Below are 25761 nucleotides of genomic sequence, written 5' to 3'. Positions count from 1 at the left end.
AGTAAATGACACCCTTGAAATTGGTTGTATCATTCCAGGTAGGCAAGTTGAATCTTCAACATGGTATTACACCAGAATTTTCCCAGTAGCAACAAGCAAGATTTTCCCCAGATGCTATTTTAAAATTAATGTGAATATGTACAGTAGAGATAACAGGACGTGCGTTTTAGATCCCTCACCTGTATTCTATGTGTTTTGACAAATTATCTGTTCTATGTGCCTTCAGATGCCCCATTCTCTACCATTAGAGGCTCTTCATGGAAAAGTTGGAGAAAGGAGCTTGTTGGGTTATTAATAGCATTCACTCTATTTATGGAATTTAGCATTACTATAAATTGAATTCCATCCTAAACTTTATGAATTTTGTAGACCTAATTCATACCAATTTAAAATTTTTACACTGCTATAAGCACATTCTCATTGGCATACTTTATCACTATTTGCCATATTTAAATTCAAATTATCATATTACACTGTTACTGGAAAAGTACATAGTACCATATGGATATGCAAATTACTGATTTATTGGCACAGGGTATGAATAAAACATTGGGAGAAGCAATAGAGATGCGTTTTTCCTCCAAAATCTGGAGTGCCTGGTCTTGTATTTCATTCTCTGTTGCACAAAACTTTGCTAATTCCCATTAGGGGTGTTGACACTAGATAGACTAGGGAGGAAACACTGTTTCTAAACACTATTTTCTTCATCTGCGTATGATTTTTTTCACCATAATAACATTACCATAAGGTAAGGATTGTGGTACCTGAGTAACTGGTAATGGTTCATCTGTCACCGTGCTTTCACTGAAAAGTTAACTCCTCTCCAAACTCTAGCGTCTTTCTAGGTATTCCAGTCACACAGTTGGTAGAATATAAAATATTCTGTACTTGAACTGGATTATTATTTGTATTCTCTCTCTCTCTCTCTCTCTCTCTCTCTCTCTCTCTCTCTCTCATAAATCTTTATACTATTTTCTAAATGTATTTACTTAAGCCATTTTATTTTTGCTAACTAATCTTATTATCTTTCTCTCTTCTAAATAAATAGCCTATCCTTCTAAACACTCAACAATTAATAGATAAGCCAGAGGGTAAGGGGGGCGGTGGGGGGGTGGGAGATGAGGGTAAGGGGGATCGAATATATGGTGATGGAAGGAGAACTGACTCTGGGTGATGAACACACAATGGGATTTATAGATGATGTAATACAGAATTGTACACCTGAAATCTATGTGATTTTACTAACAATTGTCACCCCAATAAATTTAATAAAAAACAAACAAACAAACAAAAAAAACAATTAATAGATAAGTCAATAGATGAAAATTATTAGTTTCCCATCGAAACAGTAGTGGTTTCTATATTTGTCCATTTATTTTACTTGAATAAAGAATTAAGGATGTTGATTGCTGGGACTATTATCATTGTAACAAGTGAATTCATACAGCTCATACCTATCAAGTACTCCAAAGACCACATAAATAACAGTTTACTATGAGGCTATATCTTTTATCTGATGTAATTCTCTGGCTGGATAGCTAAGCCACAGCCCAGTGGAGGACCCCACACATCATTCAGAGAGCTATTAGTAGCCTATGATCGTAACCATTAAGCTGCCTGTGAAGCTTGAGAAATGCCACTTCTGAGACTATCACATCTCTCTGGAGAAAATCTATATTGTTATCATCTTTACAGCTCTGCACAATGGCATTATTATATGACTTAAAACAGTTACACTTTATTTGAATAGAACATTAAATTAATGTTGAATTGCGTTAGAATTCCTATGAAAGTATGTGTGACATCCATATTAATTTCAAATGAATTCATTATGACTAGTGCTATTACAGTGAATACAAATGAGTTAACAATGGCATGATACTAAAAAAAAAGTTTGTATTAAAATGTAGTAAGAGACGCAAGTACTGTTACATAGTGTCCAAACTATTTTTTGTTGCTTTACAACAATTTTGTTCGTTTCCCCTAAGTCCTAATAGCAAAGTTTTAATAACATGTAAATAACGTTTAGCTTTAGCAAAGGATTGATAATGGGTGAAGTGTCTTCTTTAAGTCTTGCTTTAAGGTAATGATGTGAAGACTCCCTTTACTCCACACATACCAAACTTTTCTGAGCCTTTCACTTAAGCTGGTTAAAACCTTCGGTTGTTTTGGAGCCAAAACATATTCTGACAGCAGTTATCCATCCTTCAGCCACATGACTGGCAGGAGATATGGCAGGTTCATCACTGCCATTTTTGTTTTGTCACTCTTTGAAGTGCTGCTTATTTCTATGGCTTCCCTGCAATGAAATCCTAATTCATTATCCAGTCTGTGTTGCCTCGTATGCTGCTACGTATGGAACTATGTTCTATACATGTACCTGTTCAAGAGCTGCATGGCCAAAATTGTCAATGTCCCAGATGGCTGTACTTACAAACAAAAAACAGGAATCACTGAGTCAAAATGCTCTTGATATTCTCCATGAGTGCCTTTTCTGAAAGTTTACAAAATCAATTAATGAGAAAGTCTGTTTGCTCAGTAACAAAATAAAAATTAATGTATATTATTAAATTTTTTTTAAAAATTAAAAAATATTAAAGCTATGAAAAATGCCAAGAGGAAAGTAACATTTTTACATCCATTAACTCAATATTCCTTGAACCCTACTATGTACCATACCAGACCCTTTGGGCTGAGATGTATTTGTTGACAAGGTCAGGCCATCTCTCACTCATGGAGCTTATGGCATAGTGAGGGTGCTATGGACTTCTTAACCATCCTTTACTCAGCTCAGATACCACTTTTAATTATATGTTAAGTGTCTGCACATACTTTGTGCAACTTTCAAGTCTTTCACCATGGTTTTATTGATTTTAAATTTACATAATAGCTGTTTCTTAATTCTGTAAGTTCATGCAGAAAGTCATTGCTGTTTTACAGAAAGTATACACGACAAGTAGTCTAAGAGGAGGTGTTACCCAGTATTTGAAACCTGACTGTCAATTTTTATATTTACATCTTGATAGTTAAGATATATTTTTTTCTGTTATTCTTTGCCCTAAATGAGATATTCTTAAACCTTAAACAACTTAAGGTTTAAATACAACCTTGTTCAGTTTAGTTTCTCTGCCCCATTCAGGTGAAAAATTGTGTTGGAGGGATTGAGGGCATGAAATTTTATGTTCCTAAAAGCACACTATGTTAAACACTTACCAAAAATGAAAAAAAAAAAAGCTTATTTTAGTGATCACATTAATATTAATCACTCACTTATGGACGGCACTGCTATGTCAGCATCTTATGTTTTGTAGTTTCAAACCACTGCTTCTCTACTCATTTCTCCAGCTCCAATCTCAGCAAGTTCACTTTACAAAATGAATCAAGATCATTAGTTATCCTCATTGAGATAGAAAAATCTAAATTTGTACTTCTGTCCTCCCATTTGCTTTTTTGTGTGTGTGTGGGGAAAGGGAACAATGTGTACTTTCAGGACATTTTTCCAAGTCAAGTTGTTGTTGCTTCAGTCTTAGTTGTGGAGGGTGCAGCTCAGCTCCAGGTCCAGTTGCTGTTGCTAGTTGCAGGGGGCAGAGCCCACCATCCCTTGCAGGACTCGAGGAATTGAACTGGCAACCTTGTGGTTGAGAGCCCACTGGCCCATGTGGGAATTGAACCAGTAGCCTTGAGAGTTAGGAGCATGGAGCTCTAACCGCCTGAGCCACCGGGCTGGCCCCCATTGGCTTTTAAAGAAGACACATATTCCCTCCAAGAAAACCTTAAGTACATGTAATCTTGATCTTCTGTTTGCCTTTTCTGGGACTTTGCTCAGAAGTAATGTTTATCTTGTATCCAGTCTCTATTTTAACTGATATCCTAGAATTGAGATCATCAATAAATGATAATAGATAAGCAGTAGTAGGTAGATTATAAAGGAAGCAAGGTAACAGAGAGGATTGCTTGCATTTTAAGCTGGATTTCTTTTTTTTTCTGTTATAAGTTGAAATGTGTAAAAATATGGAAAATAAAAATTATGAAATATGTAGATACTACCAAGTATTATCTTGTGTATCTATTGATACATATTTTATAATTGCTTTCCAAGAAACAAGCCATGTTGACAATTAATATATCAATCCAATATAGTGTGTTTTATAAACTGTGTGGCCGGCTATGTGATAAGGTTTATAGCAGTTATTTTTAAGTTGTATTAGGGAAGTTGCATTTTAGATTTTCTCTAATGACAAGGGCCAGGAAAAAAAATCACCAACCTCTGAAAAAACAGTACCAAAAAATTAACTGTAGGACTCCTTGGACATCTTGTTAAATGGATTATTTCCCCCAAAATTTCCAATAACGTGACATTTTAGTCACGTTACCACTGAGCCTTTAAAATGCAACTGTTTACTTGATCAGTTCCAGATTCTCAATAAATCTATAGAACAAGCAAGAAATTAAGATAAGTTTTCAAAGCATTGTAATGAAGTGGGAATGCCAATAACCTAGTTGTATAAATTAATGTCCGTACCCCAGACTACTTCCTACTGTATCCTCGAAAATGTATATCCACTTACAATGATAAAATTTACTACATCATTTCTAAAATATATATTTCATATAGAATATATTAATTGTATATTTTATATAATAGCATATATTACATATATTTGAGGTTATGGATATATTAGTAGATTACATGATATGGTAACAAACTTTTTGTCTTTTTGTACTTCTTCCCTTAATGTGACATACTCAGAGAATCTCATGGCAAGTTTGCCCATTAGTGTCATGACAATGACGGCTCCATTCAAAGCCAAGTAAGCAAGTAAAATCACCTGCAGAGCAGTGATTCCAACATTTGCTATCAGTTGATGAGATACATTAGTTTAATATTGATCAGCAAAGTTGTCAGTTTAGAAGATACGTCATGTTCAGAAAGGAAGACATTTAATATCCCAAATTGTTTTCACACATCAGGATTTGTGGCACAAAGGATACTTTGTTATGATCCTCTAAAAGTTGGTGCCTGGTTAAGACTCTTTCTAGAAGATGAGGTACTTGTCATTTGAAGAAGAAAATGGACCTTGATGAACATAAAAACATTAGAAGGGTAAAGAGGAAGAGAGAACTTGACAATATTTTTCTTCTCTAGCTGATCAGAAGGAACAGACTTTAACTTCTATCAAGAGAAAGGCTGAAAGCACAAGTGTCATAGGCCATTTTTCATGATGAATCTTTTGAGACATGGAGCATAAATAGAGTCCTTTGCAGTTTTTTGTGGAAAGTACTAGTAGCAATGGCAGATCATGGTGCCCTTTCAATAGCTTGTGATAAAAAAATGTTATTGAAGGAAGCATATTAGAAGATTGTGAACGGAGTATTTTGAAATGAATAAAAAGGAATCATAAATGTAATTTATGAAATGTAATTTATGAATAATTGAGTAGAAATTGAAGTTTTGCAGTTAGGAGTCCATTTTCTATCAATAATTTTGTTAATTTTCTTTTGACACCTATTGATATTATGTGTCACCTATTGATATTATTGACACCTATTGACACCTATTGACACCTATTGATATTATTTTTGTTTAAATGTTTATAAGTTTAAAAATATTAAATGATGGCTACAATGTTACAGTAAAGAGCATTACAATACAAATAATAGTATGGCATTTGATTATATCTTTGGTACTTCATTTAGAATCTTTGCATATGATTATAAATAAATTGGTATTTAATTTTACTTATGCTCTGTTTTTGGTATCAAACCTAGAGGTACATTATGATTGTTTAATAAATAGGCTCCAGAGTCAGGCTACTTATGTTAAAATCGCATCTTTAACAGTAGATGTGTAACAACAATTATTCATAATTTTTCTGCTCCTGCATTTCCTCATCTGTAAAATGTTGATTATAATAATACTTCGGTATAAATGTTATTAATACTTTAGTAATTTAGTGCTAGTATTTAGTACAGAGTTTTGAAGAAAACTAAGATGAAGTATGTAAGGGGTTAATAAAAACCCTGGAAAATATTAATTGCTCAGAAAATGGTATAAGTAACCATATAGGTTGTACTTTGAGTTAAATAAATCAGGACCCTTTCCATATTTTGCTATTCTACAGCAATTTAAGTGCCAACAAAATTTTATATCACACTTAATTTCTTAAGGTATTATGAAATATAGTGCAGAAATTTGTGAGGTTAATAAGGTAAGGTTCCTACTCTCAAGGAAATCTAAAGCTGTTGTTGTTTCTGTTTATTGAAGAGGTAGAGAAATGGATATATTAACAGGAGATTATGATAGATGACAGAATGTTCTTAAATTTTCAGATTATATGAGAAATATCATGTATCCAAAGAATAAAACTCTAAAACTGCTATTATAATAGGAATCATATTCTGTTTCCATCTTATTGCTACAAATCAGATTATTACTCAACACAGTAGAATGTCTTTGTGGAAATATTTTAATGACCACTATAGAAACATCCAAAATTAAAACAGAAAAGATGGAGCTCCTTTTGTCAAATCAAATAGATAGCTCCACCGACTTCCTTCTCTACCATCATTTTCTGTTTAGTGTAACTGACCAATTCAACCAAAATATTTGAAATGATAGTGTTTAACTGTAACACCAGCTACACATACATATTGGTTTACCTGGATATCAGAATTTTAATTTACACACTATTTTCCAAACTGATATTCTGGAAAAACTAGCCCTTTGAGATGTGTCCATAAAAAGTGTTAAAATAAGCTTTGGAGCTACTACATTCAGTCTTCTCTCAGTCCTTGGAAAAGTATGATATGCAGACACTTATAACCTGTTAGTGTCCTGAGGTTATTGGTTCACATCTTCCATTTTGCCCTAATGACAGTTATTAACATAAGAGTGGGTGGGTGTTCTGTAGATTCTTAGGGCAATGCTCACCGAGCTCCATTAATGTTACTGATTGATGTTTTATGAAGGTAGATTTTCATTCAAGTGCCAGTAAATATTTTCAGTCTCTAGTAAAATAAATGGAAACATCACCCTGCTAAATATGTCAGTTTACCCAGGAATAATCATATTACCTGAACTCATATAGATCATAGAATACATGCAAAGGGCTTTTTTATTGGGAGATGTTAAGGTTTCAACTTGAAAATGAAAAAAATGCCCGTCTGCCTCTGAAACATTCCTCTCCATGTTCCCTTCTAGCTCACAGCTCTTCAGTTCCCCACCATGAAGCTAGGTCAATTCCTATATTACACCAATTTTTCAAGCAATTTTAATAGATGCAGAAATTTCAATCAACAGACATAGGACCCTTGTTCTCAGTAGGACTTTGATAAAATGGTTCTTTGTGACTTGACATCTCTTAGTTGAGTCATGATTTCCAGTCTTTTGAATTGCTTCCGAACTGTTTCCTACTTCCAATTAGGACTGAAGTCGAGAGCTTCAAAGTAGGGGTTGCTCTATAGGTCAAAGCCTCTTCTAGGAATAGAATTTTTCATGCTCCTGTCTCCTGAATTTCAGCTGCTTTTTTTTTCTTTTTTCTTTTTTTTTGTTTCTGAGTAGCCCTGTACAGAACCAGCTCAAGGACCCGACATCCTACCCTGCTCTTACCAGTATTCCTTTATGAATTTAAGATTTAATCAGAACACAAACAGGTGGAGTCACTGTTACCTGTACATGGGTATCCAAGATGCCCTCTTCTCAGCTCTAGTGTCTTCTAATTCTGAGCAGTGAGGAATAATAAAGGTTGGACTGTGACTGAATTAGCCTAGGCGAGAGAAGTCCTTGGCTTGACTGGAAAATGTGCGGCTGGTATCATCTGTGCTGTGTCTTGTGATGTATCTTGATTTCTTCTCTACATCCTCAGTGATGTAGAGAGGAGATTGTACCTTACACAACAAGATAATGCCAAATATCAAGTACATTTAATGGCTTTTAATATTATTAACAAAACACATGTGTTTATAATTATCACCTTTGATATGTAATGTTTATGTAATTAAACCTTACACTATTAGGACAAGTATAATTTATTGACTCAAACAGAAAACACACACCAAAACTTATGCTTTCTAGAAGACAAACAAAAAAATAAAATGTTGGCATGTAGGTGCAATTCATTTTTAATTAATATATGTATGTGTATTTTCTCAACAAGGTCATTATCATTTTAAGAAATTGGAGGATGACTTCACCAGTTAAACAATACCATATGAAGCTTTTCGACACTTGATCATAAGCATTTTGAAATTCATATACATGTACATATTGATTGATTAAAATATAAATTGCCCAAGAAGTTTAGTAAAAGAATATTATCAGATTGAATATCAGCATGAATTCTTAATATCTTGAAATATTTTATGGTTGTAATTATCTTTTAGTACATGTATATGAATTGTATTTTTGTATGGCCTCATTATAAAAATTGTTCACCTTGTAAATTGTATGCATTTGTTTTATTAAATACTTTGAATAATATTTTTTGCTTCCCACTCACAAGTAAATGAAAATAGTCTTCAACTTTGAATAACTATACTAACAAGAATCATTATTCATAGGAAACTTGAGTTGTAAGTAGCAATGGAATATGTAATGTTTCCAAATTAATTAATGGCCTACAATTTTAAGTTGTGCCAAGTCTGTGGGTAGATTCTAGTAGTTATTCAAACTCCCTCAAATAATCTGGTATTTTTTAATGTAGGTCTATATATGAATTTTCCTAAAGTTGCATTAGGTTCTCCAAGATAGTTGTAAATTTATAAAGTGACGGACCACTGTTTTAGGTAGTGGGGTATCCTATAACACATTTTAGAATTGGAATACACAGAGTTACAGTCTTAGAAAAAACATTATCCTTGCTCCTGGCTTCCCAAATTATATACTATGAACCCTGGAGTCCTGAGAACGGCTGGGTGCTGCATGGAATGACCTGAGACCCAAGCTGATTGTCTCTCACCACAAGTAGCGGTGTCTGAGGCTTCTTGGAGTATAGCCTGTGCACAGCTACTTTAGACAACATGCTGCTTAGTCCCAGATGGCTGGTGAGCATGATGCAGTGCCTACGACAACCCCTGTCCTGGCCTCGTATGCTGAGTACAAAGGGATAATCCTGATACAGCGGTGAGTTAATGACCATGCCACTGTCCACTATGGGCAAGGACCTGGTATTGGTTGTCTATTCCCGCATATATAAATGCCTCAAAATGTAGCAGCTGTTATTTCCATCAAGTGCTGAATGTTAGGAATCTAAGAACATCTTACTTTAGAGGCTTAGGCTAGGTCTGTCATGAGGGTGCAGTCAAGATGACAACTTAAGCCGGCACCTGTCTGAAAGCTAGACAAGTTGGAAGAACCAGCTTCTCAGCTCAGTCACCTGGCTGTTGGCAAGAGATTCTAGTTTCTCCCTACATAAGACTCTCCGTAGAGTAAGTGCTTTGAGAGAGAGTGCACACACGAGAGCAGTTCCATTCTGCCTTTTAGGACCTAGTCCCTGAGTCACACACCACCATCTCTGTCTGCCTCACTAGAATTGAGTTGCTAAGACTAGCCCTCTCTCTACGAAGACAAATTCCATAAGGGTGTGAGTGCCAGGGGTTGAGGAATCTTTGGAGGCCATCAACTTTCCCCAGCTTGTGTGGACCAGCTTCAGCACATCACTAGCTGGACCTCTGAGCACAGATGGAGCTCCATTCTGACTCCCCACACCCAGCAGGGAACCCAAATCATGGGGAAAACTATGAAAGCACAAGTATACCAACATTCCTCCTGCTCATGTGATATCTATTGTTCTGCAAGAACAAAAGAAGCTTCTCAGGCTTCCTCTAGGTCACAAAAGGAAAAAAACTAAACAAAACAAAACAAAGCACAGATCTTAACCACTCCCAGCAGACACAGACTGCCTTCTCAGACACTCACTCTCTTTTCTGACACACTGTTACATGGTACCCTGTATCTGTGTGCCCTGCCATTTTGCTCAAACCCCTCCATCCCGGGGAGACACACTGAAAATGGCCCATTCCCCTGCAGAGAGGAAGGGGAAGGGACAGTGTTCTTCAGTCTTAGGGTCCCGCAACTTGGAGCTTCTTGGATCTTTTGGTTTTATTTCTTCAAAAACTTTCTTATAGTCTCCTCTCCTTGTTGGGAAACACCATTCCCACATATAGTAGGACACTTGGAGTTGTTTCACAAGTCACTGCTATTATCTTAATTCTTAAATGTGTTTTTGTTTCATTTTTTATAGCTTTATTTTTATGTATTCAAATTCACTATTTTTTTTCCTTCTGCATGGCCTAATTTACTATTTAAATAGAGTGCTTTTTTTATTGAAAACATTTTTAAATATCTAAAAGTTTGATTATTTCATATCTCTATGTAACATGCTCAATTTTTTCATTATCTGCTGTAACATAGTAAATATAGTTATAATAACATCTTTAGATTTTTGAGGTAGATTTATAAGAAGTAAACACACGTTTTTATCATCTGTGTTGCCATATTATAATATCATTGGATTTACTGTTTTGTTTTACTTTTTACCACATTTGGGAAGTTTGGGGCAGTATTTCTTCAAATATTTTTCTGACCCAATCTCTTTAATCTCTTCCAAGAATCTAATGACACTAATATCAGAACTTTTGATTCTGTGCCACAGGTGCATGAGGTTCTGTTAATTTTTCAAATATGTTTTTCTTTTTGTTCTCCAGATTGTATAATTGCTATTGAAATATTTCAAGTTTACTCAATGCTTTTTCTGTCATTTTCATTCTGCTCTTGAGTCCTGCCCCTGAATTTTTTTCAGATGTTGTATTTCTCAGTTCTAAAAGTCGTATGTTTCTTTAATATAGTTTCTAATTCCCTGCTAAGAGATTTGCTCATTCTATTCATTTCAAGCATGTTCACCTTTACTTCATTGAGTACAATTATAAAAGCTGCTCTAATGTATTGAATAATCCCAACATCTCAGTCATCACAGAATTGATATCTGTTGATCGACTTTTCCCTTTGAGAATTGGTCCCATTTTTATGGTTCTTTATATGTAAAGGTATTTTTTTTTTAATACTGGGCAATTTGAATAATATGTTGCATGCTCTCTGGATCCTATATAAAATCTTCAGGAGAATATTGATATTATTTCCTTAGCAGGAACTAAACTGGCTTAGTTCATAGCAGTTTTACCTTCTGAAGGTGGCAATTCCGATGCCAGTTCAGTTTTCAAAGACTCGGTGTGCTGCTTTGGGACTCTCCTAAGCTTGTCCCATAAGGGATTAGACTGGGACTTGGGCAGTGACTTTTATTGTTGTTCTTTTCTCCAAATCTTTGCTATGATGCTTCTATCTAGGGATCCTGAAAGTAATCAAAAGCTGGTAGATTGGTGAGAAAAAATGGAGTTTCTCTCAGAGTTTTTGCTGCCCATCCCTTGTCCAATTCTCTTACAGATAACAACTAAAACCTCTGGAAAAATACCTAACAATAATAAATAGGATAAACCAAGAATCCTTTTACATGCATTATTCAGTTCATGACAAATTAAGGAAAGTTTCTATTAGCTAAGACTAAAGAGGCAATAATTACCTGAATTCATTAATTAATAAGAGAAACTATACCTTTCCCTCCTCCCACCAAACAAATCATAGATTCAGATCCCAGAACATCTCCCGGTGATTATTTAAAAGTCAAATGCTATTGCAGGGGGAGGAATTCAAAGATTTTAGGAGATAGTAATGTTGAGAGGAAATGTCACTTATGACCCATCCACTCTATATAATCTCCATATTTATCCCTGAGAGTATCAGAAGACAATCTCTTAACCAAAACCTTAAGAAACACATTGCTTCTTGTGCTGTCATTGTCTTTGAAAATTTATTTACTGAGATGATCTCTGTAGGCCAGAGATGCGTGTTGTGAATGATACTGTTTTCTGATTTCAACCAAGTTGTGGTGTGGCCCAAACCAAGAAGGCACTTAACCATCAGGGACAACATAAATGTGGCTATGGTAATAGATAAATAGTATATGGTAATAGATAAATAGGACCAGCACAGACATCAGAATGCATGACCCACACATATCTTATTTGGTTCCTGTAACCCCAAAATTTCATGTCTGGGAGAGAGTTGCTTGGGTCATCAAAATGACATGTTTTGATCTTCTCAACTAATTCAGAATGGATTCAGTTGATGCACATGACTAATGTTCTGAGTATATATCTTTGTCAAACGGCTGTTTGACTCTTACTACTACTTTCCCTGCAGGGATCTGCAGCTATTTAATGAGACTTCAACAATTTTCTGGTAATGAGAATATCACTGAAGGTGTCAATGGTGGCAGAGAAGCATAACATAACTAGACATTTGACCCAAAATAATCAATGAACACATACAGTAGGTATGGCTTGGTTCTTGAGTATATAGATGGAACAAATGTCTCAAATGTGTAAGGAAATCTTTTTGATTGAGAGCTGTTTTCGTAGAAAAGACAAATGGGTAACCCCTTGGAACATTTTCTTCCTTAGGGGTAAAATCAGCTTGTATTACAACAAACACTAAAAAACACAGGAATCTGTATGTATTCCTTTCACAGCTCCATTTAATTATTATTACTGTTTTGTTTTTTTTATTTTTTATTTTGTCAGAACAAAAAATACAGATGAGTATTAGTACATTTGCAGGAACTATTCAAGACATGGTCTTTTTACTGAATCAAATTAATCTTCTGGTATCTGCTATTAGGTTAGTGGAAAACGAATTGCAATTTAAGGGGTTAAAAACAATTGCAAAAACCTCAATTACATAGCTATTTATCTGGTAAATGTCTTTTATTGTCCATCACAATAACCAGAAGATACCAGGGCTTTTATCTGACAAGAAATTTAGTTTACATTGACTGTCTTGCCTCCTGGGTTATATAAATTATCTGGCTCTGTACATAATTAAATCGGTCAGGAATGTTGACCATCTTGCCATTCTCATCACCGATTGCTAGTTTTCTGCATTAATGGTATCATCTATATTGGACTGAGGAGCAAGAAATAGTAGTTAAGTGTGTGTGTGTTGTGCGTGTGGAATATGTCAAGATAGCCCTTCAAACTGATGTTTAATAGAACACATTTCCTCTACCATTAAGAAAGTAGCACAGTCCTTGGTATATTTCTCATACATAGTTAGTTTTACTCCTCTGATTCATCTAGTATGTGATACAGTATCTTCTGACTTTGAACAAATCCACGGTAAGGAAAAAAAAATATTTCCAGTTTTTTTAGCTATAAGTTAAACAGTCCTGTCACCTGGACGTTTTGGCAGTTGATATTATGATACACTCTAACAGGAAACTAACTGTGCAGGCCCTATGGTTTTAGAGCAAAGACATTTCCTTTGTGGAAAATGTCAATTCTCCTTTTGACAAACACATTTTGGATTTTTACTGGACCTTGGTAAAGATTAAAATGATGGGACACCAGATGATAATCAAAATAAAGATAGTCTGAATTATTTTACCATCTAGTCATATACTCAGTCTTCTATGAACACTTTTTCATTAATTGGACTTAGTATCTAGTAGGTCACACCAACTAAAACCTTAAATACTCATGCAAATTTAATGAGTAGGGTATTCGTATTCACTGAATGACAAAAATTTGTGCTAAATTTTTAATTGTTCAATAATCTGGCACCAGCCATGTAATACCTGCTATAGAATTCAGGTGTCCTTTTTAAAAGAGAAGGGAAAAGGAAATAATTCACATAGGTGTCTGTAAGCAGTACATATGATTTTTCCACAATGCTTTTGAAAAGAGATAAGTTTAAATGAGTATCAATACTAATTATGTTTGGCAAGATATCCAAAATTCAAAAGAAGTATTATTTTAAGTGACCAGGAGATTTTTGGGAAAAGTATGTGAATAGACAGACTTCTTGAATTTTCCCAGATCCAGAGAATATTTGGTTTTCATAAAAATGCTCACCAAAAGCCCACTGCTATGGAAGATTTAATAATGAGGTGGAAAAGATAACTTTGTGTATACTAGGTTCTGATACAGCTTCTAAAGGGATGGATTGATGGATCGTGAAAAGTTAGGACTGTGATGGTACTTTCAAGGCAAGTCATGGGTTCAACAAAATAAATTTCACCTTGCAGAGGCTAACATGGTTATCATTACTGAAAATTGTCTAATTTAAACAGCAGTGCTCAGTGTGGAGCACCTCATGTAGTGTCATGTATGTAGATGGCCATACAAAGAGCACCTTAGGCATGGGTAATCCTTTCCTTCATAGAGAGGGGGATGCATTATTTATACTCAAAGTCTAGATTGCAACTTGTATACTTCTACCTAAATCATCACATGCTGTTTAAAGTGCATCATATTTCCACATGCAAACAAAATAAGCTCTTATTTCTGTGAAAAAGATACTAACTTCAATGCAAAAGAAGAGTCATAGATTAATATTGAATTCATTGTGAATTATCACATGTTACATCACCCCAGATCGCCAAGCTGTTCATGTAGAACAGAAGAATGGCTATTAAACATACATGTTTTAGGTAATATGGTCAAGTAGATATTATTATAAGCTTTAATATAAAATACCACCAGTGATTAATGAATAAAAAATTCCTTATATATACATAGATAAGCTCACAAGAAATTGAGACATTGTCACTAGCCTAAACAAATAAAGGAAGTTGTAAACCAAGGGAATAAACTGAGATCATTATTATAACTGCCCTGGGTATATTTGACAATCTTGGTAACCAAGACACAAGTGTTTTAATGGTTAATGTTGCGACAACAGGCAAGGCCTTAGAAACATGGAAGGTGGGCGTCAAAATTGAGTAACCACACATATCCCAGACCCTTGACAGACTACTGTCTCAATGAAACACAGACCAGAAAAAAATCCTCCCTCCTCTAGCAATAGATTCATAAAAGACTCCAACAGATTCATAACACTTTGAGTTCCTACCCTCCTCAAAATTCCCCAGCACACTTAGAAAGGTGCAGATTACTACTGGGACAAGGAGACCTCACTCAACCTTGAAGCTGACATAGGGTTGAGGGAGAGACGGGGAATGTGGAAGGAACATGCGACTCTACCCTTGTAAGCAAGGAGGCTTGTAGCTCAACCAGACAAACTCCAGTGTTTAGGTGTGCCCAGTGTTTTATACTGGGAGCAAGAGTATATCTATTTCATCCTTGAGAATCCCTTAATGTGGCAACCATGGGCATATTGCTTTCTGGCTCGGGATGCCAGGCAGTGGCATCTTGTCAACTTGGACCAACTATTACAGCAGCAGTTTTTGTTTGTTTTTTAAGAACTTAATTTTAACCCAAGGCATTTGTTGCCACATTGTCGTTATAGTATCTCTTAAGTATTCACAAAGTTTTAATGTAGGGGCTGGAGTTTTCCAAGGTAGTGGGGCTCACCACAAGAATTTATATGACTTTTTTTTTTTCCTATCAGTTTCTCATTCTGTAATGCAAAGGCCTACACATTATGGCCCACAGGTTGGCCACCTAATTTTGTAAGTACAGTTTTATCGAAGCACAGCCGTGGCCATCCATTCATGTATTGTCTGTGGCTGTCTTTGCACTACAAAGATAGAATTCAGTAGTTGTAACCGAAAGTATATGGCTCTTAGAGAAAAGATTTGCTGTCCCCTGCACTAGTAGGTCACCTTCATTGCACTGCAAAACCAGTCTAGACAGTAATAATTTGAAAACTAGGCAGTGTCTGATCTGTAGTTTGCCATGGGAGTTTTGTCTGTCTGAGGAAAATTTTTTCAAGAGAGCTAAGGTTCCCTTATACTAGTCAGGCCCCACTGCAAAAAGCTCACAAGATCTCAGGTTGGCATAATAGACTGCAAAAGGGTTGTGATATGGCCCAGATGTTGCCATTCTTTTTAACAAACAATATACGCTCCATCTTACTGTCCAAGGAAATCTGAGTAAGTTCTAATGATTCATCTTGTTTTTAGCTAGACCAGTCATGAATTTCCTTCCTTTCTTGCTCAGTGTAGGTTCACATCTCTGTAAATATTGTCTGAGAGGTGGCAGAAACTATGCCTGCCCAGGTTGGCAAGGAGATTTTCCCATCCAGAAGAGAGAGGACCACCACCAGAATACTGTTTGGACAGCTGTCTTTCAACCTGCTTCTCGGTACTTGGCCTGCAACTCTCTCTCCAGTTCTTCCTTGTTACAATTTAATAAATGGAGTACTTTTAGTTATTCAGTTGACCATAAAATTTGGTGAAAATGTCCTCTACCAATTGCCATGAAGTTACCTCAAGTCATGTTAATCATCCCATGAGATTGTTATACTTCTTGAAAGCCATGTCTCTGTCACCTTTCCATTCGCGTTACCAACACTGTCAAGAACTGACAAGATTCTGAAATTTTTATTCTACTTTCAAATAACAAGTTAACCTGCCATGTTCATAGCTGCTGCCATAAGACAGGAAACTCCAAGATCAGGACCAAAGGATTGTGTTTGGGCAGCACAGCTAGCAGCATGAACTTCAACATATTTGATTCAGTTCCCATCAACCCCGTGCCCCACTTGGGTGATGTATATGGACCCAGAAGGATGCCTGTGGGTTACATTACAGGAAAGAAACCCTGAGCTTAGGAATCCACATCCTTTTATGATGGGCAGTAAGTGTTTCTACCCTTTGCTCTGGAGAGAGAGAGAGAGAGACTGTTTCTATCTTCCAAATCTATTCACTATACGTTGTTGAAAAGATAGTATGTTGAAAAGACACTTTGTGCCTCTGGTTGTAAAACACAACGGAAGCACCAAAAAACCCATGGAGAATTGTCCCCCGACAAATAGGAGGTGAAAATATGCAAATATAAAACAAAACAAAAATATAGGAGGTAAGGACATGCACATACAAAAGTAACTTTTTCATGTTTGGGGTTGGCTTGATACTATACTCCACCCTCTTTGGGGATCTTTTATCTGGGTACAGACTTACTCATGATGTGTGGTGCACATGTGCTGCTTCTAAATTAATCACCATAGTGAATTTTACCCTTTTATTTTTTCCCTGCATATATTCATAGAGTAAAAAATATGTTCTAAAGAATTAAACTATCTGTAAAATTGTCTAAACAGACAAAATGAAATATTTTCAGTAATTTAATTTCACTATCCTTCAAAATATAAGTAGATAAGCCAAATAAAAAATTAGAGATGCCCATCATTCCCTTCTATTTGTCTGCATGTAAGGATTAAGAGAAGTGGAGAGTCATGTTGTATTCTTTTTTTTTCTTCCTTTTTTTAAAAATTTATTGGGGTGACAGTTGTTAGTAAAAATTACATAGATTTCAGGTGTACAATTCTGTGTTACGTCATCTATAAATCCCATTGTGTGTTCACCCAGAGTCAGTTCTCCTTCCATCACCATATATTTGATTCCCCTTACCCTCACCTCCCATCCCCCACCCCCCTTAGTGTTGTATTCTTATCCAAAGTCAAATGTTTCCTAAGACCCAGGATTCCCCATGTAACTTAAAGAATAGTGTCTTTCTAAAATAAATTGTGTCACACTGTATTTGTTTCCATATCCTATCCACTCCAGCTTACTTTACTACAAATAAGTAAACCGTCTGTTTTTCATCTACTCAGGATGTGTAAGAAAGTTCATTTAGGGAGTATGGAAGGGAAAAAAAAAAAAGCTTGCCTCCTTTTATTTCTCTTATTCATTCTCTTCTAAGGGAGGAAAGAAGTGTTGCTAATCTAAAAGATGAGAGCTGTTGATTTGTTTTGGTTTAGGTCTCCCCTCACAGAAAACCTAACAAGGATTTAATTGCAAGCAGTTTACTTGAGATATAATTCCAGTACACAGAATTTGGATAGTAAGGAAAGTAACACTGGGAGGAAAGAAAAGCTAATAAACTTTATGTTAATGAGCTGGTGGTAGTTGGAGGGAACTGAGCATTCAGTTTTCTTTCTCATAGACATAGACAATGGTTTAGTGGTTACCAGAGGGGAAGAGGGTGTTAGATGAGGGTGAAGGGGATCAAATATATGGTGATGGAAGGAGAATTCACTCTGGGTGGTGAACACACAATGGGATTTAAGGATGATGTAATACAGAATTGTACACCTGAAATCTATGTAACTTTACTAACGATTGTCACCCCAATAAACTTTAATTAAAAAAAAAAAGAAAGGATGCCATTTATCCTTTAGGGCTTGCTCCCCGAGGGTTGCTCCCTGCAGTTCTAAGGTGGGCCTTCATGCAGTCCCGAGGGAGAAAAGCAGAGCCCCTCTGATGTTGGATGCTGGCAGTGAGCCGTAGCTGTCAGCCACATCTGCATTGGAATCGGGCGAGGGACTATGCCCCAGTGACCGGAAGTGTTTGCTCCAGAGCGTCAGTTTTACAAGGGATCTGAGTAACCACTGTCCTGAAAGAAAGGACCAATTATTCCTGCTTTCTCTCTATTTCATGTTTTCTGCTGGTTCCCATTGAACTCATGGTGGGTGTTGGGGATAAATAAGAGATCTGTGTCTAGGCCAGGCTGTCTCATACGGTTTTGCTAGTTGTCTGACTTTGGGAAGTTTTCAGGAAATTGGCTAGTCATTAATAAAGATGGTATTTTAGATCTCGTTTACTTACGGATCCTTGTGTTTCTTTCACCCAGAGGAGAGAAGGGGGTGAGACTTAGCTCCCCAAACTCCCCAAATAAGAATGCTCTGTCTGCGAGGCAGTAAATCTCAGGCTTCTGCATCTGATAAACGATATCATATAGTAATTTTGTAACCTTGAAAAGTTATCTAATTTGAACCTTAGTTTCCTAATTAATAAAATTGAAATGATTAATATGTATGTTTATATGTTAGATTGTATACAGAGGGTGCCAAAAAATGTGTACACATTTTAAGAAAGGAAAACTGTATTAAAATTGTAATACTCAATATATACCTATAACAAAAGATAAATACAAGTCATGTCTGACTTTTGCAATTGCAAGAGGTGATCAAAGTGGTTACCATCAGCGTCCAGACACTTCTGATTACAGCAAACTACTGCTTAAACAACGTTGACCAAAGTGTCCACTTGTATACATTTTTTTGGCACTCCCGGTGTATTCTAAAATATAATAACACTAATATGATACACAATTATTTATATAGTTATATACTGTATGAATCAAGTTTACAATAAAAATCAAAAGAACAGTGGCTTAAAAAAGATAGAATGTGATCTCTCTTTAATATAAATGTCAGCAAGAGCAAGTCCAGGGTAGCCATGGCAGTTGTGACCCACACAGTACTCTCATGTTCCCTTCTCTTGCTATTGCATTATCCTGGGCTTCCATTCACAACATCACTTTATGGGTTAAGATGTGTCCTCCAAATTAAACCATTGTAAATATTATCTGCAACAGAGAGGGGAAGGGACAAAAAGAAGTAGGAACAAAGACTCATGCTGGCTGTTGTATAAGAAAGATTTACACAATACTGTTTTCATCACATTGTTCAAAATTTTGTCACTGAATCTGACTCTAGACATGCTGTTCCTCACCACTTTTTTATGTTCTAATTGATGAGTACAGCTAATTTTAACATCTGTATGCATTGGTGCCAGTCTGAAATTGAATGTTATATGAAGTAATGTTACTTGTCCCCTTGTAGATATGCCTGGGCTTGTTTAAATATGCATGGACTAATATAAGCATTGTAATTATTACTGCTAGCATATTTAAACAATCAGTTCATTGACCACGGCAAAGTTCCCCAATCAGAGGTCAGTTTTCCTTTTTGCAAAAGTGTCAGAACCAATAGAAAAAAACTTCTTCTAAATATAACAGCACAAGGTCCACAATGGGACCAATCTCTCTACAATGGAAATAACTCACAAATCTTATTTAAAGCATACATTAACCACGTTCAACAATGTAGACAGATAATCTTTTATCAGGTCTGTGGAGACATGCCAACAGTGCCTTTTTCCTCCACCAAACTCTAGTCTTCATGGGATCAACAAGGATCAACTCAATGTGGAAACAACTGTAACAGATACTTCAGGTTGCCATTGTAGCAAATCTCACTGGGAGCCTTTTTTTGTATTACTTCAATACTGACTCAAGCCAAATTTGGTGTTTTGATCCATTTAGTTTAATTCAGTAAGAATTAAATTAAATTGGCCACCACTCTGTGTAAGGTGTTCGGCTAGATACTTTGGAAAATAAAGAATTTCTACTGTTCTCAAGATCTCACCCTGTAGGGCATGTCTTATTTCACCACATTTCTTTCCTCAGATTGTGACAAGTCTTTACTCCAAGTTGCCTGATCAAGTTCTATGCACAAACCTTAGGGGATCACTGAATCTTGTGTATTCCAATCTAGTTCTTCTTTATCAATCACAGACCTTGATAACAGTTATGTCAGTAATTCACACAAGTGCTTCTGTTAAAACATTTACACCATTCCTAGTCTAAATAGTATGTGAATGTAGATAATCTAATAATTATTTCAGAGCTGAAGTTTCTTGGGATAGAGTCCTTAAAGCTCAAGAAATGACACTTTAATTAGTTTCAAAAACCTACACAATAAGTATTTATGTAGGGGAAGAAATGAGGCGAGTAAGAGGATTGGAGGATGATGATAAAGTTGTTTGCAATGTACCGGAAGAATTATACCATAACAACCACCCATGGCATATTTTAGAAATTCTCTAGAAAAATATTTATTAAAATACCTGTCAGGAAAAAAGAAAAATATATGTATATATCATAAGTGTCATAATCAGCTTGGGCTGCCTAACAAATTATTGTGTATGAGGAGCTTAAACAACAGAAATATATTTCTCACAGTTCTGTAGGCTCGAAGGTCCAAGGTCAGGGTGCTAGCATGGTCAGTTTTTGGAAAGAGTTATTTTCCTGGCTTGCAAATGGCAGCCTTCTCACTGTGTTCTCACATGGTGGAGAGAGACAGCTCTGCTAGCTCTTCCTCTTTTTGTAAGGGTTTTAGTCTGAATGGATTAGGGCCTCACTTTATGACCTCATTTAACCTTTATAAGTTACTCACAGGCCCTATCTGCAAATGCAGCCCCATTGGGGATTAGGGCTTCAACATTAGAATTTGGGTGGGAGGGGAAAATGCACCCATTCAGTCCATAACAATCAGAAAAAGGATTATTTGATTCATGGAACTAAAGGATAACAGATTACTTTTTAAAAAGCATTAGTGGATTATGTATTTATTGTATGTGACTTTCATTGTAGTAGCTATCTCAATTTGAGGAAAAATCAAAAACAGAAATTCCAGTGACTGGCTGGATCCTTTGAGATAACTTACATGTGTAATATAATTCTCTGAGAATAGCATAAAATCTGAATTTCAAACAGTCGCTACGTTTAAATGAACTAACAGGCTGAGCAAAAATACATTCCAAACCATCAATATCTCCGAATATAGAATTGCTTTTAGTCAATGTTATTGCCAAGGAATGTAATTGAAAAACTTGAGTCATGGGATTGTTGAGGGGAATGACCAGATTTATCAGAATGGCAGATATATATCTTGGGAAATAGTGTTCAATGTGGTCTTATAAAGATAGCAATAAAACAGTAGGAATTGGAAAAGATAAACAAACTGAAGTAATAAAAAAAAGTGTAGCAGAAAATAAGACTAAGAGATTATTCTTTCACTCATCTCTAATCTCTTTGTGTTTTTTTCCATCAAAAATTTATTTTGCTCTCTACCAAGTTTTCCTTTTAGTTTGCTGCACTTAAACTGTATTGCAATTCAGTTCTAATAAAAGTTTATGTGGATTGTTAACTATTTCAGAAGAAGATGAAGAAAAAAAGAAAAAAATGTTTTGCTTTTTCATATTATACTAAATCTGAGCTCAAATCAGTACTAATTTGTAAATTTCTTAAATCACATCTATCCAAAGAAATTGTAAAGCTCTAGTTTTCCTAGACATCTGTTTTTCTTAATTCATAAAAATAATTATTAATGATAGTCCTATGGTTGTAAATTAAGTCTTTATTATGCTGTCTTATAAGCCATTTGATTGCTCTAATTCTCTCCTACATGAACAAGCAAGTTCATTCACACTTTATATCTACACAGTAGCCTAGCCACTAAAATTTCAAGTCTTTTTATGATGTTGTTCTCTCAGTGATTCCAAAATGATGTCACCCTCTAAAATCCAAAAAAAGAAAAAGAAAAAAAATACTGCTTAGTAGGCCTTTCCTCCTTGCTAGAAATTTAGTTTGGTTATCTTCCTAAGTAGTCAAGAACTTAGATTTGAAGTCCAAAAATATTAAACCTCCATTTATAAAAATACTCAGAACAACAACAACAAAAAAGAAGTCAAGGGATAAGGTAATTTGCAATCTAGGGTACAGTAATATCTCTTCCTGGTTTCTGGGTCTTTCAGAGATGGGCAGTGCAATCAGTGCACTCAATCAGATTAAATCAGTATTAGCTATATATGCACAATAATTAAGTAAGATTGATTTCCAAAAGCTGCAAAAAAAAATATATGTTGAAATTAAGTTAATTCATCCTTAAGGATTAATTTACAAAGATTACTATCATAGAAGACAATGAGAGGGTAGACTGAAAAACAGTTGTCACCACATATATGGCAAATTCTTTGATTAATTGTCTAGAAAGAGTATTGCCAGAGGTAAAATGTGAGTCTCCCAGGTAAATTTGAATTTCAGATTCACAACAAATAATTTTAGTATAAGTAGTTTCATGCAATATTTAGAACAGATGTACACACACACAAAAAAAAAGGAAAAAATGTGTGGCATAGCTAAAATTCAGATTGAATTAGGTTGTCCTATAGTTTTATTTGCTAAATGTGACAAATCTATTACAAAGAGATTTCAGATAGAATTATATAATAAGTTAACTGATTATCTTGCCAACATTAGAGATTAAATGTTGACTAACAGACTGAGAGTAGTTGACTTTTACCTCTTTTTAAAATTGAAGCATATCAATATTAACTAGGTAATTTAACCAGAAAATAATATAGTAAACAACTATGATTTATAAGCATATGTTATAACTAATTTCTAAAATGTCTTATTTGCTCATATTTTCTGTTTATACAATAAGCAATAGCTTATCCTAATGGGGATATTTAATATACACAGTTGCTTTTAAAATTATTCTTATTTGTGAGTAAAATAAAAATACTACTTGCATAAAAAAAGAGTTCAAGAAAATGTCATAATATATTAGGTAGGAAAGGACACAGGTAGAGAGCTGCAATTCTTCCAGATTTAAAGGATAGAGTGAGAATATGTCAGCAGTACAAGCTGTCCCAGTTGAAATGAGATGATGTAGTTGGATAATTAACAATGCACATGAGTGGATACGAAGTCACATCAAGGATTGAAATGAGGAAATTCCTTGTTGTCATTTTTATTTCACCAATTGGAGTAAGTTTTCAATTTACGAAAAGTGGATCACAGATCCTAGAAATTAAACTCCTTTATTAAAGCACAGGCAACTGCGGGGTAGTCAGTGGTAATGGCAGATTGAAGCTTATGCCTGTTAATCAATGTGACTTAGCCCTGATTGGGGGAAAAAAAGTCTTTTGAAGATGAGACTATCAACCCAGTGCAATCCCTGCATTTCTGCTGAGGGTGACAATTACAGTGATGATATGGAGCCTTCCCAAGTGAAGGATATAGAAGAATAGTAGCTTCCAGTGGAGGGGAAAAGGATGGGAGCTGGGAGTAAGCCAATTCTTTTCTTTTTTTAAATTTTTTAAATTAAAATTTATTGGGGTGACAATGGGTAGTAAAATTACGTAAGTTTCAAGTGTACAGTTCTGTAATACATTATCTATATATCACATTGTGTGTTCACCACCCAGAGTCAGTTCTCCTTCCATCACTATGTATTTGACCCCTTTACCCTCTTCTGCTGTCCTCCCACCTCTCTTACCATCTGGTAACCACGGAACTGTGTCCATGAGTTTTTGTTTGTTTATTTATTTGTCTTGTTTCTTTGTTGCTTTTTAGTTTTATATCCCACATATCAGTGATGTCATATAGTTCTCAATTTTTTCTGACTTATTTCACTTAGCATAATAATCTCAAGATCCATCCATGTTGTCTCAAATGGCACTATTTCATCTTATCTTATGGCAGAATAGTATTCCATTGTGTATACTTGTACATATACCACATCTTTATCTAGTCATCTATCAAAGGACACTTTGGTGGTTTCCATGTCTTGGCCACCATGAATAAAGCTGCAATGAACATTGGAGCACATGTATCTTTACGCATAAATGTTTTCAGATTTTTGGGGTATATACCCATGAGAGGGAATGCTGGGTCAGAAGGTAATTCTGTTCTTAGTTTTTTGAGGAACCTCCACACTGCCTTCCATAGTGGCTGCACCAATCTGGGAGTAAGCCAATTCTGCTGTAGCTAATGTGCTGTTGGAAAACACTAAGTAAGACAGCAGTTGTCATACATGCTCGCTTTCTAATGCTAAGTCAACAGTTTATTTGTTAGACTTGCATAATTTGTTTAACCTTTCAGCGTCCTTTCTGTTTTATGAGATGAATTCGAAGGTCTTTCCAGCTTTTGCCACCTCTGACTATGCCAATGATAAGTATCCTGATGATCTAGAACATTGAACTGCCTTATATGAATTGCTAAGGCTTATGAGCATATAAGTACTAAAACTTCATTTCCTGGGACAGTATGTTAGGGGATGATATTCTGAATACTTCTAAGTCCCTACCCTATCTTTTTTACACACTATGTTTCAGTTATTTATGCAAGTTGATTGGACCCTTGCATGCCAACAAGACATTGGGCACTTTAAAAACATTAACAATACTTATCTGACTTAGAAACAGAGGTTTCTTTTAATAGAGTCATGCTACACATTAGATATAAAGCATGGGTTTTTATTTCTTGGATTATGTTGAGCCACAGCCAGGGATGAAACCATTAAGCAAGGATTCCACACTATCCTCTTTCTGAACTCAATGTTCTGTGTGGGAATGGAAGTAATGGCAAATAAATAAAACTGTTACAGTGGTTTTAAGTTCAAGCAGACAGACAAGGCCCATAGCAGCTATGTGACTTAGGCAAGCTGTCTTGTTTCCTTATGTCTGTATTTAACCATAAGGATAATAATTTACCAATCTCATAGGACTATTGTGAATGTAGTGGTAAACAGTTAACACAGTGCAGTCATGTAGTAAGTGCCCAATAAATAGTAGTTATTGGTACTATCATGACTGTTACTACTATTACCAAAATAATTATTTTTATTAGAAACCTGGGAAGAAAATAAGCTTATTAGAAGTCAGATTCAAATAAATTGGTGAAAAGGAGAGCTTCCCCCTTAATGAATATTCATTGGCTCTTTATAAAATGTACCTGAATGTAAGAGAGATAATATGAGATGCAGTTTAAAAAAAAAAAGACGAATGAGAAAAGCAAATTTATTTGCCTGTGCCAGTGCCTATACCTAACAGACAATAAACTATTTTTAAAATTTAGTATTAGATATCTAATACGATTTTTCCATGTAAAGCAAACATATATACATTAACTAAGTGTAGGATGTTAACATAGAAAGCCGTCTATCATGGAGATAATGCTATATTAAATAAACTCCCTGTCTTGATTTTGCCTCATGACATAATTTCAGACTTGAAGGAGTCCTTTAGCCCAGAGAAGGCAGTGACTAAACACCAAGTGTTCGAAAGTACCAGCTGAAAGTATTATTAATTTTGAAGTAAAATCTCTTAAAAGACC

Source organism: Rhinolophus sinicus, linkage group LG03 (assembly GCF_036562045.2).
Source record: "Rhinolophus sinicus isolate RSC01 linkage group LG03, ASM3656204v1, whole genome shotgun sequence".
In the NCBI taxonomy this organism is placed as follows: Eukaryota; Metazoa; Chordata; class Mammalia; order Chiroptera; family Rhinolophidae; genus Rhinolophus; species Rhinolophus sinicus.
This window is presented reverse-complemented; position numbering follows the sequence as displayed.